Below are 15,302 nucleotides of genomic sequence, written 5' to 3'. Positions count from 1 at the left end.
TGATGGTATTATATTCTATTACCAGCAGGTAGCAGGTGTATCATTGGCTTTCCTTGCCTTATTATATTCTATTATAATGGAACTCTTATTATATTCTATTACCACCAAATTATGCAGCAATATCCTTTTAAAAAAAGGCACGCTAACTCAATGGAAAATAAGTCAATTAAATACAAACTTTCAAATGCCAATAATGCCATAGTATTGGCTACAAATACCAATGCAACTAATAGCAAAAAAACCAAATTGTGTAGAACAAGACACACATAATTAGCATAGTTATTATGGGGAGGGTTGAGTACTCCCCATTGTTTGAGACAAGAAGGTGCAGAGGAAGGTTCATCTACAGGTCCTTTAGGAGGCATTTGGTGATATAAGTTTGTTTGGATATATATGATTTTATTATTCTTTTCTATCATTTCATCACTTGGCACTTCTTTTTTCTAGTATTTTAGATGCTAATATAACTAGTTATGTCTTTTATTTATGTAGTGAATCTTTTTTCTTGTTTTGCAAACAAGATTTTGTGTCTGTCAACCATCTTTGATATCATGGTCTGTGTTAATGTTATCCTCTCTGACCCTATTCTCACATGCCGTATTTCATATTGTTTTGGTTATTGAGGGGGATCGATGGAGTTATGTTGATGCTCAGTGGGCTCAGCTGATTGGACTTATAAGGTCCCGAATCCTTTAGTTCATATCTCTTTTATATATATATATATATATGTATGTATTTTTTTTTATATATTTGGTGTGAAAATGAAGCAAGGCCTTTTGTTGCGTTATTTAAGGTGCTTTCTAACCCCAAGTCCTTCAACTTCATAGCTTTCCAATTCACAGATAAGTCACATCACATGAGAATGTAGTTGGTCAGTTTTTCACGAGACAAAGTTCTCCCAAACACTTCAACATGGCTTCTTCAGCTATGGAAACCTGCAAATCAGAGGATTTGCATATGCAGGTTGGCTTTCTTTTATTTTTAATATCATTATGCTAATGTGATGTTCTATTAGTTTATCATATCATTATTTATTTGATAATTGATATTATGATAATTTGTCACGTTATCATTTAATTGATAAATAAAAATTAATAGAAAGCATCAAAAATAAAATTTTGAAAATGTTAGATATAATAAAAAATTAGGTAATATACTGAAAATGAAATCTATTAGTATATGAAAAACATATTATATCTTGTAGTTTTTAAAGAAAAGAAAACGGAAGAGATGTCAGTAAGGCTTTTCACTTTTAATTCTTGACACCTCCAGTAAGGCTTGACACCTCCAGTAAGACTTTCTGACTCTCGTTATTAAATATAGGAGGATATTGATCTTTCCACAAAAAGGAAAAGAAAATGAAATTAACAGCATATTTTGCACCTTTTACTTTTACTAAAGTACCTATAATAACTGATTACGTAAAGTTCGAAAAAAGTACACATATATACATCTTAGAATATTATACATAAGACCATTGGTGAGAAAGCAATGTGGTTAAAAATTTTACAATTTCGATCAGCTGCTGTTTTTTTTTTATTATTATTAAAAGAAAAATGATACATGAACTACTCTAGTTAATACCCATTGAACACCTAGAAAAAGAAAAAAGTATATAGATTTGATAGATTTTGTGATGTGATGAAAAGAAAGAGAAAAAGAAATAAGAAATATTAATATGGTGTTTAAAATAACAAAGTGCATGTGTATTATTATTTGATTCATGAGGCTTTTCTTCCGATAGATTTGGTGAACATTGACACCGCTGGAATCACTGCTCTAGAGGAACTGCATAAAAGTTTGTCTTCACATGGAAAACAGGTAACTTCTTTTTGTTTTGGACATTAAGATATATGTTGGTTGCTTGAATGGCTCACCTAAAAAAAATCATAAACTTAATGATGAGTTGTTAGGTGCGTTTCTGTTATTGTATATATATTATTATAAATTATAAATTTATGATAAAAGTATAATATATGGCGTTAACATACAAATTTATTAACATGGAAAATTGAGGTATATGTTACTGATGCATCATATTGTTTATGATAATTCTATTTTAATGAAGATTAATAATTTTTATACTAATTGCTTAATTAATTTCTATAAAATAAAAAGACAAATGAATCTAATGTTTATAAACTTGAGGTACAAAATTGATAGATATTTGGACAATATAGATGGAATCTAGCTGTGACTTAGTGCTCTATATGGTTTCTTATATATTGATTTTAGTTCCCATAGCATATAGTGAGTGCAACTACAACTCTGGATCTGATAACCATTAAAATAAAATGAAGCTATCCCTATAAGGAGCCCTATAAGGAGCCTTCCTGATCCTTCTTTGCTCTCTAGTCTTTCCCTTTTAGCCAATGCTCACTTTCCTTTACAAAAATTGATAGAGCTAAAGCATTTGATTCAGCTACCTTCATAATCCATCCACTTCTATATATACTTGTACCATCTTAAATTTCCGCTTGAAGTTTTGTTTTACAAAAAAGCTTGACTTTTCCAGTCTCAAATGCGGATAGCAATTTGGTGCAATTTGACTTGTGAGAGTCCTTTCTTGATCACCCTTTAGTATTCCTGAAGATTTAGAAATAATAGAACAATAAGTATCTACTAATAATTGAGTGGTATATCTACCAAGTGGAAGTGTGAGGATTGATCAGTTTGAACTTTTGAAGATTTCAGTCATATTAGAGTGCTTAGGAAGCCAAAAAAAAATATCAGATTCCATGCATAACTAGAGTTATTGGATACTTTTTTATATGATGCATCTACTTGCTTTTAAGAAAATATCTTTTCTATCTTATGTTCTGGACTATAAATAAACATCTTTTCTGCTGGATATGTTACAATTTCTGAATTTTCATAATACATTTCTGAATTTTCACAATTTCTGAATTTTTATAGTGACTTGTCAAATTTCAAGACGCAAGAACACAGTGTTTTCAATTTAAAAGTAACTTTAAATTAATTTAAAAATTTTGATCTAACGATTCATATAAATTCAAACTTCCTTTACATAGATAGATATATTAAATAGATTCAAATGAGTTAATTATTTTTCATAACTAATGATAATAATTTTATATCACTAGTTAGCAACTCTAATTGATTCGTGTTATACACAAGTAAATAGTATTCATGAATATTTTAAATATATAAATATTTTTTAAATTTATAGCAGGAATTATTTATAATTAATTTTTTAATTATTGATTGTAAAGTATAATATTTTTAATCATTAATTATTGTTGTCAATTATAGATATATAATTTATTAAAGTATATGGTAAAATATAGTTTTTAAAATACAATAAATGGGAGAAATAAAAAACATTTTAGAAAAGAATCTTAACAAGTTAATTTCTCATTCTTTAAAACTCAGTGCATAATGAGTTTTGCTTTTATTTTGTTAACATAAAACATAAATCTATATTAATATTTAAGATAAATAATATTTTCAATCCTCGTGAAGGAGAAACGGGTGTACTGGTGTACTAGAAAACAATAGAAATAATAAAAATTAAAGAATGTTTAACAAGTTAACAAAATCAGAGGATTTGCACATGCAGGTTAACAAAATCAGTGCTAGTTGATTTTGTTGCGGTGTCCAATTTTTAATACAAAGATAATTATACCATTAACTAATTAGAATTTCTCTTAGATATAATTTTTAAAATAATTATCATAAAAATTAATATACTCTTATTATGTATACCAACTAGCACTGATTTTTTAATATGATCAGTTAGATTTTTTAATATCTCCAACAGATTTTTTCATATAAAAAAGTTATTACTATATATAACAATCTATGATTTTATTAGTTCATTCTAGTTAAATTCTTTTTTGGCTGTTTATTGATTTATATATGTGATGTAATTGTAGGGTATTCAAAGATTTTTGCAACGCTTGGAGTTGTATGCAAGTGTTGTGATGGGGTTGGAGGCGCCTGCACTAGTAAATGGACAGAATCTTGCAATAACCTACAATGTTTTCCTTGGAAATCACACTGTACTAAACAACATCAAATATTTTATGCTAATTAAACATATAAATATAAATATACACAACATTTCAATGCAATTAGCATCTGTAGCTGTATTTTTAGCTTTTTGTAGGTTGCTATGATTAGATTTTTGAAACTGAACCCTTTTTGGATGTTATGGTTAAAACTGAGTTATTATCGGAGTCCACTGCTTTCCATGTTCAGTCCCTTGATTCAGTTCATATGAATTTTTAAGATAATTATGATTATTAAACACATACTAGTAGTTGAAACTGGTTGACAATGATTCAGCATATATGGTTATTTGTGGTAAACCTGTTTATTGTACTGCTTCATCTAAAATTTGGTACAACACTCAAAGACGGTTAATAACAATTAATCGTCTTTGAAAGACACAGCATTTAAAGACGGTTATTAGTAAATAACCGTCTTTAAATGTCTATTTTGACACAGCTTTCAAAGACGGTTATTTGTTAATAACCGTCTTTGATTGTAAAGTCTGACATACCTTTCAAAGACGATTATTAGCTAATAACCGTCTTTGAATGCCTATTCTGACACACAGTTCAAAGACGGTTATTAGCAAATAACCGTCTTTGAATGTAAACTCTGATACAACATACAAAGACGGTTATTAACTAATAACCGTCTTTGAATGCCTATTCTGACACACAGTTCAAAGACGGTTATTAGCAAATAACCGTCTTTGAATGTAAACTCTGACATAGCATACAAAGACGGTTATTAGTTAATAACCGTTTTTGAAAGGTTCCTACATTTAAAGGCGGTTATTATAATAATCGTCGTAAAAACTGATTTTGTTTTAACGACGTTTTAAACAATGACGGTTGATAATCGTCGTTAAATGCATTTATTAACCGTCGTAAAAAACCTTTTTTTAGTAGTGACAATTGCGCTACGATTTAACACTGGTTCCTAAATAGGAAACTTACATTTTCTCTTTAACACTGCGCATCAACGCATTTCTCAAGATAACGCTGGTCGAGTTATTGTACAATTCATAGCTTACAACACAAGTAATTTCACCTCAAGTGTTAACTACACACTTATCCACAACTAGAACTCATTCACAATTTCACATCTCATAGTGTCACAATCCACTATCATATGTTTACACGTATCTCACAAATTAACACATGTTCAACTTTACACTTATACTCAATCTCAATAACAATATTATAATCTCAAAGCAACATGTTATTCTACAATTCATCACATACTCACAATTTGAATCATTATTTCATATCGTCAAATATAGCAATTTATATAAAAGACTATCACAACCATGAGGACTAAAACCCCTCAAATAATATTACACAATTATATCAAAATCATAGGTCGAAATATACAAATATCAAGAGCACAATTTATCAAGCAATTTTCATTAGGACATCAATATTTTATTTATAATCATAAAGGAAAAATTGCAATTTAACAAACATCCAAAAATAAAATCTCAATTTAATCCTCTAAGGATCTATACACATGTTCCCACTAATCTCCAACTGTGAATAATTCATCCCTTACCTCTAAGCGGACTCACGTGTCTTCTCATAGCGATAGCGTCATCTTTAAAGGTTCCCTAAGATTCTTCCAATTTTTCCTCCGACTGCTACGATAGAGTTCCCAAACATCAGAGAAACAGAGAAAGGATTAAAGCCACCATTTGGACTATCTTTATGCGATTCCTTTTTCTCCCTCCACGAACATTATCTTGCAAATCTCAACGGTCAAAGCGTGTGCAACTAAATTTCGAACAACATATCCAAAGTTTACGACAATCCAACGGTTAACGAAACCGGGATCGTAGTTTTACCAAGACGGCTCTGGGTTTCTGCGGGAAAGAAAAATGCTACAATGCGAGGGATATTTATCTTAGCTCAGACGTGATATCAAAATTCCCAACGGTCAGAATGCTCGGAAATGGGTTGTGAACATGCTGTTTAAATTTCAAGATGATCCAACGGTGAATGAGTCCGAGATCGTCATTTTTCTGAGACAAGTTTGGTGGCCTACGGAAAAAGAGAGGGTTTTGGGAGAGGAAGAGAGAAAAAATGAAATTGGTAGGTGGAGGAGGCTAAGAAGTCAGTTTGAAAAATGACCTAGCATGTCACTATTTATAACTAGGGATATTCACGACCTATTATTTACTTTATTTATTTATTTTTATTATTTTATAAAAAAAGAAACTCTATTTTATTCTTTATCAAATGAATAATAAAATACCCTTCTTATTTTCTCTCAAACCATTATTTTATTATAACTATTTTTCTTTATTTATTTAATTATAAAACATCATTATTCTCTAAAATTTTATATACAAAAAAAAATGGGATGTTACATTTTGGGAGGGAAGTCAACAGAGCCATGGTAAGAAAAGGGGTATTCACTAATTAAATGTGGTTAATTGGTTATGTAGTTTTCAAATTTTGCCGGTGAAACTAATTATTACCTTGATTTTGGATTGTTTCATGGTGTACATGACTGTGGACCAACTGAACTAATTCAATTTTGCAAAGTTGCAATAAATATATTTTCAATTAATATTCTCAGGCATTGCCTTAAAGACCACGTACATCAAATTTTTGGGCATGGCTAATACTTCATATTTCTATATGCTAATTATATTATAAATGTGCAGTGAGGAAAATTATTCTTCCTATTACTATAATTTATGATTTTTTATGTTGGCTTTTGAATTTTGAAAGGAACAAGAACTATTGATTGAATGATAGAGTGATTCAACATCCAATTGCAACTAAAAAAAATTAAATCTGGCTAAATAAAAGACTATATAGTCTATGGGTTTAATTATCTTTCTAATTAAAAATATTAGTACAGGAATGTGACTCCATTAGTGGATGCAATATAGATCCTTATTTATAGCTAGAAAAGTTACAATTTTAAATACTCATTGTATATATGATGGATTAATGAAATAACTCACGTGGACAAATATTGTATTTGCCTAAATCAATGACTATCTCACTTTTCATTAAATAACTTCACATTGTAGTCATTTTATTTGGGTGAATTGTTTTCATGCTTCATCCTCATTGTCTTTGAGGATGAGATTGCTCAAAATCTTATTGTCAATTGTTGAGGTGACAACCCATATTATTTTTTTTCTTGACTATGATTTGTGGATAAGTTAGGTATAACTATTTTTTTTAATAGTTCTTTAGAATTTAGATAAGGTCTCTGTTTATTGTTTGTTCGAGTTCACTGGAGCTAATGGTGTTTGGTTATGGGTGGTAGGTAACCCTTCCCCAATAAGCTCTGCAACCTCTTTGGAGAGACAACTACAGGAAACCTTGGAGTACAAAGCTGGATGCTTCCTCATCAAGTGAAGACCTTCTTCAGGTTGTAATCTGGTGCATCTTGATAAATCATCCTTTGGAACTTCCAGTTTGTTGCTAATGGTCTCAAGTTAAGTTCATCTTTGATCTTCCCATGTCTGTTGCAGACAGAAAGACTAACTAATGCCGGATTATTTCCCTGTTTCCAATAGTGGGGTAGTGCTAATAATTCAATATGGAGCTGGAAAATATTTAGATAATTAAGAATAAGAAAAATTTAGGGTCATTGTTCTGGTTGAAAAATTACATTGTCATATGATAAAACTGATAATGAGGAAGGACAATGCTGGTGGTAATTGTGGATAATAGTCTTACCTTCAAGTCTTAGCAATTGGACTTCTAAGGAATAGAAGTTATTTCAATAGTGTTCTTTAACCATATTCAATGTTTTAAAAACTAAGGATGGGATTGAACTGGTGTGACCTCTGGGTCATGATTTAATTTATTCAACTGTTTGATTTTGTGGTTGAACTGGATAGCCAGATCACATTCTGGACTGTTCTATAGCCAGCTGGTGCAGTCCAGAATGTGATCTGGCTAGTTGACTAGTTATTGTGTTAGTCTAAACATTTTAAAATTTAATATTGATGCTTAGTAGTGCTTCTTTTCTCAACACAGATTGTTTCATACCTTATTGCTGAACATTTTAGGTGTTTTTTGTTCATTGTAGTGTGTTTTCTTTTTTACTCCTTCGGTTCTACCATGAATGGAATATGCATAGTTTATCTTGAGCTTTTTCTTTTATTTGTCTACCCTGTTACTGATGTGAAAGATATCATTTCTTATTGACTGCATTGGAAGGTGCTATAAAGAGGGAGTATTTGGATTCAAACTATGAAACTACTTGTGAGTTGTTGGGTTTGTTTAGTGCTTCTGGATGTCACACTAATGATTCCATTGATGGTGAAAGGATGCATGTACTTCCGTGGGTTCCATATACATCAGCTACTGTAGCTCTAAGGCTCTTTCAACTTGATGCATGTATCTTTTACACCTCACAGCAGAAGCTGGAGTCTGAGAAGGATAAGAAAATTGGAATTGTGATGGTGAGTATCCTTTTCCTACTTTGATTGTGAACTGTTGTGAAAATGTTAAAAAGGTTTGAGGAAAATAAACAAATATAGCGTTGCAGTGTTCATACTTAATTTAAATTTAAAATGAAAAGGCTGCCAAAAGCCCTTAGGTGAGGGTGTGAGGTTAAAGAAAATGACTAAGAAGGTTGCACTCCTTTTAGAAGGGTATTACTACTAATGTGTTAGGTTTGGAAATTCATTTTTGTGCAGTCCAATCTTTTTGACTTTGACACTACACAATTTGATCTTTACCCAACTAATAATATGGCCAGTTTAAGAATTAGGACCAGCTTGACCCAAGATCTGGATTCTGTACAATTGTATAAATATTGACATGTATGTGTGTGCACATGCTCTCTGTGTTTGTTATACATTTGGAGGGTGGTTACAAATTCATGTAACCACCCTCCACACTTTCATTCTATCAACTGATTTTTTTCTTGTTATACAATTTTGTAATCATACTATAATTTATGATTTCATTTGAGTGGCTATCTTCATTTGAGTTTATTGAAATATGCCTATTTAAAATTATGGAAAGGGGAACATGGTTGGTGAATGGAGGAAAAAGAACTGAATGTGGTATCGAAAAATTGATTCAAAAGAAAAGACAACTCCTTGAAACTTATTTTTTTTGGGAAAAATGTAAATTATATTAAACCCAAAATGATACAACAATAAACGGGGCATACCCCGCAGCTAGAGAAAATCAAAAGCCTCCCTAATACAAGAAGACCTATATCAAGATGCTAAAACAAATGCAATAGGTGCGCTTGTCTATACATAAGAAATTTAATCTTGCTAATAACCTCTATTACAGAAAATTGATAATCTTCGAAAATCAGCTTGTTCCTAGACAACTAGATGCAGTAGACTGTAATTGCTATAGCCAGACAACGTAATTTTCCTTGAACACTTGATGTGAATCTGCCCCTAATTAAAGAGTCAGTAATGCGCTGTAAAGAAGTGAAACGCCTGCGGAAGGAGCCAAATCACGAATGTGAGCCCAAACTTGGAGAGATTTCTTGCAAGAAAAGAACAAATGAGCATTTGACTCAGCCTCATTTGAACATAAAGGGCTGAGGGAACCCTTGTTCAAAAAAGCAACTTTGTCAAGAGTAAGCAGCCGGTTCCTTATAGCAAGCCATAGAATGAAAGACATCTTAGGGGAGATTACTGGGTTCCATATAACAGAACACCAACTAACAGTAGGCTAGACACCTTTAATGTATTCATAGACTTTGCCAACAAGCAATTGTTCATTGGTGCTCCAAGATTGGACTCCTTGAAACTTATTATCTGTACACTTGATGGGACTTTTGTAATATTGATGGAAATCTGGAACTGAAACAACAACAGAAACTAATATGCAGTAATTGTTTATGAATTAGGGAGAATATTATTGGATTGCTTAAAGGAAAAATCAGGAAAATACAATACCCCCTGCCCAGAGCTAGGCTACTTCAGATGCTCAAAAAGCAATCTGCCATAACTAACCAATACTCTCCCCTCGTCCTACTATATAATAGAATTCCCCTTTTTCTATTACTCCCTCTCTGCCACGTTGGCACCATCTCTGTTTCTCCTTTCGTATACCCTCCAAACTAGAGGCTTGGGCCTTTGTTGGATTAGTAACTCATTTGGGCCGCTATCAGCGGATGCAGTCCCGTCATAGTCTCCCCTCCTTGAATCACAGACTTGTCCTCAAGTCTGAAAGATGGAAATTGACTTCGGAAATTGAATTCCTCCTCCCAAGAAGCCTCTTCGATTGGCTTATCTTTCCACTGCACCAAAAACTGTTTTAGTGAGTCACATCCCTTTGTAATGACATGGGTAATGAGGACGGCCACCAGTGTGATGGGATTCGTGGTGTCACTCTCCAACTCGGGAAGAGTTCCCTTGACAGTGTACTTCCCAACAGCTTTTTTTTAGCAACGATACATGAAAAATGGGATGAATGCGACTCCCTTCAGGCACTTGCAGCTTGTAAGCCACCGCACCAATTTTCTCCAAAGTCTGAAATGGGATGTAATACCTTGGAGAGAGTTTGGGGCAGATTCAAGCACCCAAGGATTGCTGCCTGTGCAGCCTTAGTTTGAGAAACATCATCTCACCCACCTCAAATTGGCACTCAGTTCACTTCTTATCTGCATGAAACTTCATTTCGTGTTGAGCCTATGCCAAATGTTATTTTAACTGATGTAAAGCTTCATCTCGGTCAATGAGTTCCCAATGAACCGCTTCCATCCTTGTCTCTCCTGGGAGGAAACAATTCACCATTGGAGGAGGCCGCCCATAATCTGCCTCAAAAGGAGTAGTACCTCTGGAACCGTGGAATGTGGTGTTATACCAGAACTTGGCTCAAGCTACCCATTGTGACCATGACTTTGGCTGGTCAGCCAGCCATAAAGCATCGAAGAAATGTTTCCAAACAGCGGTTCACCACCTCGGTCTGCCCATCCGTTTGAGGGTGGTAAGCAGTGCTCATCTTGAGTTGAGTTCCTTGCAATTTAAAGAGCTCCCGCCAAAAGATTCTTACAAAAATTGGGTCATGGTCACTCAAAATCGAAGCTGGAATGCCATGGAGATTCACAACCTACTTGGTGAACACCTCCACAACTATCTTGGCAGTATAAGGATGTTTGAAAGCGATAAAGTGGCTATACTGGGAGAGCCGATCCACTACAACCAGAATTGCTTCGAAGCCTTTGGATTTAGGGAGTCCCTTGATGAAATCCATGGATATCTCCTCCCATGTCAACTCTGGAATACAGAGAGGTGGGAGGAGACCTCCAGGTGCAGCTGCGATGTATTTCTGATGTTGACATGTCACACTCCTGAACAAAACACGTTTCATACCAAACCAGAACAGATTTGCAGCCACGTGATGATAAGTCCGGTAGAAGCCTAGATGGCCCCCTAGTGGAGTCGCATGAAACTCTTGAAGTAGCTGCTGAATCCATGGAGAAGCTCTAGCGAGCACTAGATGCCCCTTGTAGAGCAAAACCCCCCTCTGATAGGAGAAACCGGTTTTGGTGGGTTGATTATTGCGAAAGGCGTGGATAATTTCTTTTAATTCTGCATCACGATGGGCTTCCTCAATCACTTCCTGCCCCTTGGGCCAATGAGGGTAGTGGATCATAGGTTGTAATTCAGCTTCACCATGCACCCGTGAGAGGGCATCAACTCCTTTATATTCCAGACCAGGTTTGTACACAATGTCAAACTGATAGCCCAACAGTTTGGTGGCCCAATTCTGCTGGTCAACTGTGGTTTTCTACTCAAGGAGCAGTTGGCAGAGGCTCTTCTGGTCTGTGCAGACAGTAAACTGACAACCCAACAAATAGGGGCGCCAATGCTAAATCTACAAGACAACTGTTATCAACTCTTTCTCATAAGCTGACTTGGCCAAGTCCCTATCGGCCAATGCCATGCTATAATCCACATGTCTGCCACCCTAAGTCAAAATCACACCCAAACCTCATCTTGAAGTGTTTCATTCGATTACTAAGTCCTTGCTGAAATCCGGGAGGGCCTGAGTGGGACCTGTAGTTAGCTTCTGTTTGAGTTTATCAAAAGCTTCTTGAGCATGGTTATCCCAATGGAAACCCTCTTTCTTAGTAAGGGTAGTTAGTGGCTTGGCAATCTTGCCATTGTCGTCGATGAACTAGTAGTAATACCCTGTAAGTCCTAGGAATCCTCTCACACTTTTTGCATTCTTTGGGACCAGGCATTGAAGCACACTTTGAACTTTGCTGGGATCCATCGCCACACCCTCGAGGGAGATTATGTGTCCCAAATATTCAACCAAAATCTGACCAAATGAAGATCTTTTTCTATTAGCCACCTGGTGAGTCTGCAACAGCTCTAACACCATGGTTAAGTGCCTCATATGCGACTCCCAATCTGGGCTATAAACCAGGATGTTGTCGAAAAACACCAATATGAATTTCCTCATCACATCCCCGAAAATTGTATTCATGAGAGCCTGAAACATGGCCAGAGCATTCATCAGTCTGAAAGGCATTACTGGGTATTAATAATGCCCCTCGTGAGTTCTGATTGTCGTCTTATGGACGCCCTTCTCAGCAACGCAGACTTGATGGTACTTCAGGTCAAGCATAGAAAAGAATCACGCCCTATGAAGCTCATCCAACAACTCATCAATAACTGGGATCAGAAATTTGTTGGGTACTGTGGCTTTGTTTAAGGCTCGGTAATCTACACAGCCTCCAGGACTCATCCTTCTTTTTGACCAGAATGACCGAACTTGAGTAAGCACTCTAGCTAGGACGGATCATCCCTGAATTTAACATTTCACAAACTTGCTTCTCGATCTCGTTCTTGTGGTGGTAGGGGTAGCAGTATGGCCTCACGTTCATTGGCCTATGACCTTCCTGCAACCCAATCAAATGCTTTTCTTGTCGAATTGGAGGTAGCCCCTTTGATTCTTGGAAAACCCTGTTGTACTTAGTCAACAACTCCTCAAGTGCATGCTGCTGCAGGGTACTCAAACCACTCTGATTTACGGCCCCTGGTCCCCTGTTTTGGGTTTGCAACTCCATGGAGAAAATAATGTCTTCAACACACCTTAAAGGCATCCCTATGAAACTTTGTAAGGCCACCTGCTTTGGGCTACTCTCTGTGGCTCCATGTAACTCTTGCCACTACCCCTTAAGCTGAAACCGCATAATTTGTTTTGCCTAATCAACCCACATGCCTCCAAGTGAGGCCAGCCAAGCCATCCAGAGTATCACATCAATCCCCTCCAAATCAAACAGAAGTGCATCTAATTCTATAGTGGACGCATCCAACTCCAGTTTTACCCCAGTGTTCCTCCCTCGTGACATAGCCCTGTAACCATCCCCGAGTTTGATTCGCATGGGTTTGGTCTCAGTAATGGGCCACCCCATCGTCTCCGCAAGCTGTGCGAACACAAAATTATGGGTTGCACCGCTATCAACAAGCAATAACACAGGAACTCCCCTAATTTTCCCTTGTGATTTCATGGTGCGAAATTGCCTTCCATCCTCTCAAGCTAGCACTCCCAGATGCATCACACTGCATTTCCCTTTGGCCTCCATTTCCTTGTCTTCCCCCTCATCTACCACCTCAAACCTCCCCCTCGTCGTCCTCTTCATCGTCTCGCATCATTATTTGTAGTTGTCGTTCAGGACACTGATGGCGAGGGTGAAACAACCCACCACAATGAAAGCACAAACCTTTCTACCTCCTTTCGGTGAGTTCCTGAAATGACAAATGTCATGTCCCTTTATCTCGGTTCGAGGGTTTGCGCCAGCTCCAGTGGACTCCATCTTTGGGCTCGGCCCATGCACGTTTCTATCATGCACCTCCTTTCCTCCTTTAATGAAGATCCATTCATTTTTGGGTCAACCCATATTCCCATACCCAAGCATGTGACCCAATCCAGACCGATAACTAGGCCCAATACTATAATGGTCCTTGCTCGTTAGAACTCTCGGCCTATTCCAGACTTGTCTTTGTTCTTGCACCTCCCTTTATACGACTCGTGTCAGATTCAACAATCTGGAACGAGAAAGAGGACCCAACACCCTCATGCTTCTCACCCTTCCTCGGATATTCGATTGGAGTCCATGGATGAAATATACCCAAGATATTGTTCATTTGGAAGACGCGGCACCTCCACCGTGAGTCGTTCAAATTCGCGGATGTAATCATCCACACTTCCCTGTTGTTGGAGAGCTGAAAGTTGCTCCAAGACATTGCCATCCCCTATTTGACCCTAACGCTCCAACAACTCCTCCTTCAACTGGTCCCATGTCAATTCACTCTCCTCGTCAAGTAAGGATTTGAAGAAATGTATGGTCGACCCCTCCATACACAGTTGTGCCAAACTCACCTTCTTCATTACCTGAAAGTACACTTCAGTGCGTGCAATCCAGCCACCGGATCCTTGTCGGAAAACATGGAAACCTCCACTTTCTTCGTTGGTTGACGAAAATCCTCCAGGGAGTTTTCATGGAGAACATGAGACCCTGGGTTTCCGCCCGTGACAGATCCCCTGTTCTGCAAGGTTGATATGTTAGACTTCCTAGGACTCTCAGCCTCTTTGTTGGTGAGTAGCGAGACCAACTTCTCTTGATTCTCCTCTGCCTTCGTTTGCATCTCCGCTAGCGTTACTTTGAGGTTCGCTACTTCTTGCTCTAGGGCTGCTACTGTGGCTTCCCTTTTTTTAGGTGGCATTAACTTTCTCCTTCACTCGGCTTTCTCTTCACCAAAAATAAACAATAAAAAGATTCGCCTCTATGGGAATCCGACAGGTTGGACCAATTTATGGAAACTTGGAACTCAGAAACAGCAACAGAAACAAATATGCAGTAATTGTTTATGAATTCGGGAGAATATTATTGGATTACGTAAAGGAAAACTCAAAAGGAAAATACAAGACCCCCTGCCCAGAGCTAGGCTCCTTCAGATGCTCAAAAAGCAATCTGCCATAACCAACCAATACTCTCCCCCCCCCCCTCCCTCTCTTTCCCCTCATCCTACTATATAACAGAATTCCCCTTTTTCTATTACTCACTCTCTGGCACGTTGGCACCATTTCTGTTTTTCCTTTCATATATCCTCCACACTAGAGGCTTGGGCCTTTGTTGAATTAGTAACTCATTTGGGCCGATATCAGCGGATGCAGTCCCATCAAATATTCTGTGAAATTATTGTAGGACAATGTTCAGTTTAGCAAAATAAAGAATGTAGGGTGTTATATCATTCTTTTTTTAGAACAGGGACTAGCGGAGGGAGAGGAATCTGAATTTCAGTAGGTTTGCCATGCAGACAAGGAGGAAAT

General features: G+C 36.4%; 1 long non-coding RNA gene across 1 annotated transcript; it reads left to right on the top strand.

Annotated features, from left to right (window-relative positions):
• The first annotated feature begins 232 nt into the window (after positions 1-232).
• Positions 233-4,094, top strand: LOC121173130 (uncharacterized). Its single transcript, XR_005887428.1, has 4 exons — positions 233-680; positions 828-963; positions 1,745-1,821; positions 3,897-4,094. It is a non-coding gene; the product is annotated as an uncharacterized lncRNA (long non-coding RNA).
• Positions 4,095-15,302: the final 11,208 nt, after the last annotated feature.

This window comes from Glycine max, chromosome 12 (genome assembly GCF_000004515.6).
Source record: "Glycine max cultivar Williams 82 chromosome 12, Glycine_max_v4.0, whole genome shotgun sequence".
Taxonomy (NCBI): Eukaryota; Viridiplantae; Streptophyta; class Magnoliopsida; order Fabales; family Fabaceae; genus Glycine; species Glycine max.
This window is presented reverse-complemented; position numbering and strand designations above follow the sequence as displayed.